The following is a 2273-nucleotide window of genomic DNA, read 5'->3' as shown; positions in this document are numbered from 1 at the left end:
CAAAGTGGTGTTTTTTTTCTGTGTCACGTGTCACACTCATGCACCTGACACCTGACTCACACACACACACACAGGGGACAAAGATTCACATCAAACAGGCAGATGCCCTACATTTGGTGGCGGTTGTGGGTTTCCTGCTGTGACATGCCTTGCAGAGGGGCTGCAAAGACCCCCTGTGGTCTGGTGTGTGTGTGTGTGTGTGTGTGTGTGTGTGTGTGTGTGTGTGTGTGTGTGTGTGTGTGTGTGTGTGTGTGTGTGTGTGTGTGTGTGTGTGTGTGTGTGTGTCGCATTACAGACAGTGCACCAGGGCCAGGCCTGACTGACTGACTGACACACAGGGTCTATTTTTACACACGAGACCGAAATGAAACGACCTCCTGCTGGAGGTCTTCACCGTTACTGTCAACTAGCCTCTACTGGACAATACACACACACACACACACACACACACACACACACACACACACACACACCAGCCTGACGTGTATAAGTATGGTAACGACACAATTCACATGTTTCTATCAACCCAATACTGACAAGAAAGAGAGATAGAATTGAATGAAGAGAGAGAGAGAGAGAGAGAGAGCGACAGAGAGAGAGAGAGAGGCAGAATCAAACTGACAGTTGACGTACCGGTATATCCATGATCATGAATGTACGTCATTAGACTCTCATAAATCCTCAGTTACACTTAGTTGCGTGTCATGCTCAGTAAATAGCAGATCTACAAGCTCACAACGCGCGTTGTGAGCTTGTAGATCTGCTATTTAACTGAGCAAGCAACGACTAAATATAAATCAGGCTTTGTTTAAACCCATGCATGTTGCTGCAGACAGTATGTTCTGCGTTTAATAGACACGCTTTCGTTTCGTTTCTGTCTGTCTGTCTGTCTGTCTGTCTGTCTGTCTGACTGACTCCATTCAAAGTTTGAATTAAAAGAAAGTCCATCTATGTTTCTTTTTGATCTGTCACTATTAAAGCCTGACAGTTGAACTGTTGTGAAGTTATACCAGCGTCCCTCACACACTGTGACAGACAACAACAATATGCAAACAACAACAAAAACAACAGTGGCTCATATGGTTACTAAAAAGCTGATTAAACATCCTCATGATGATAACCATGGCTTTTTAAGCAGCTTTACTGTAAAGGTAGAGTAAGTGATATATATTTTTATTATTTTTTTTCGTTAAAAATGTTAAAGTACTATATTGTGATAGTAATCCTTGCTGTATACAGAGCGTTTGTTCGGTCACAGGGGTCTCTCCAGCTCTTTAGTAAACAGAATATACGTACATTTTCAGGTAGGTATAAGAACATCTAAGCAGGATCAGCATTGAAAATGCATTTTCTGTTTTAATAAAGAGCTGGAGAGACATGGGAGACTCCTTTTACCGAACAAACACTCTATACAGCAATGAGAATATAGAGCTATTCAACACTTATTTTAACCAAAGTAAATCACTTACCCTACCTTTACTGATATTCCTCATGATTATGAAGCAGTGTGTTATATCATCCTACCTTGTTCCTGAAGCAGTGTGCAGTCCGTTATGTCTCTGTAGGAGCAGCAGTGAGTGTGTGAGTCGGTGGTGTTTCTTTGGTGTGACAGCAGTTCCGCTGCTCTCTGCTTTTCTGTCAGAGAGGTGGACCCATGCAGCCATATGCGCCCACACACACCCTCCCCCTCCCCTCCCCTCCCTCTCTCTCTCGCTTGTTACGTTTCTCTCCCACCCTCTATCCATCAGGCGTCATTTCCCACCCACTCAGTCAGCCTCTCTCTACGAGCACACACACACACACACACACACACACACACACACACACACACACACACACACACACACACACACACACACACACACACACACACACACCTTGTAAGCAATGGTAAGTAATTACATAACATGTGGACATTTACAGTAACAGTGAACACAAGTGGACAGACAAATATAACAACCACAAAAAAACTAAAGACCTAAAGAGGTGCGATCAGTGGAGGGCAAATCTCTGCCAGGAGTATACCTCCCTCTTTCTGTGTGGTGATGCATTGTATTGGCATGTGAATGTGTATGTTTCTAAATCAGCGGTGCTCAAACTCTTTCATGTCAAGGACCCCCGACATTTATACGTTTTCAAAATACTTTTGAGATGATGATTGTGCTCAAGATTTGCACACATTTTCAAGATCTTTAAAAAAAATAGCAGATCTACAAGCTCGTAGCGCAGCACAAAGTGATGCGCTATGAGCTTGTATAAAGTAGTATAAAATA

General features: G+C 43.1%; 1 protein-coding gene across 5 annotated transcripts in view; it reads right to left on the bottom strand.

The window, feature by feature from the left end:
- arpp21 (cAMP-regulated phosphoprotein, 21) overlaps positions 1–1624 on the bottom strand; it is a 29309-nt gene extending 27685 nt beyond the window's left edge. For 4 of the 5 annotated variants that reach the window (XM_080441491.1, XM_080441494.1, XM_080441495.1 and 1 more), the window contains exon 1: positions 1525–1624. The gene's annotated coding sequence lies outside the window, so the exon portion shown is untranslated. The remainder of the gene's footprint in view (positions 1–1524) is intronic. The other variant, XM_080441492.1, reaches the window with a different exon arrangement.
- Positions 1625–2273: the final 649 nt, after the last annotated feature.

This window comes from Gymnoscopelus braueri (assembly GCF_963280865.1).
Source record: "Gymnoscopelus braueri genome assembly, chromosome: 11".
Classification (NCBI taxonomy): domain Eukaryota; kingdom Metazoa; phylum Chordata; class Actinopteri; order Myctophiformes; family Myctophidae; genus Gymnoscopelus; species Gymnoscopelus braueri.
Note: the sequence above shows the minus strand (reverse complement) of the source record. Positions and strands in the feature narration are given on the sequence as shown.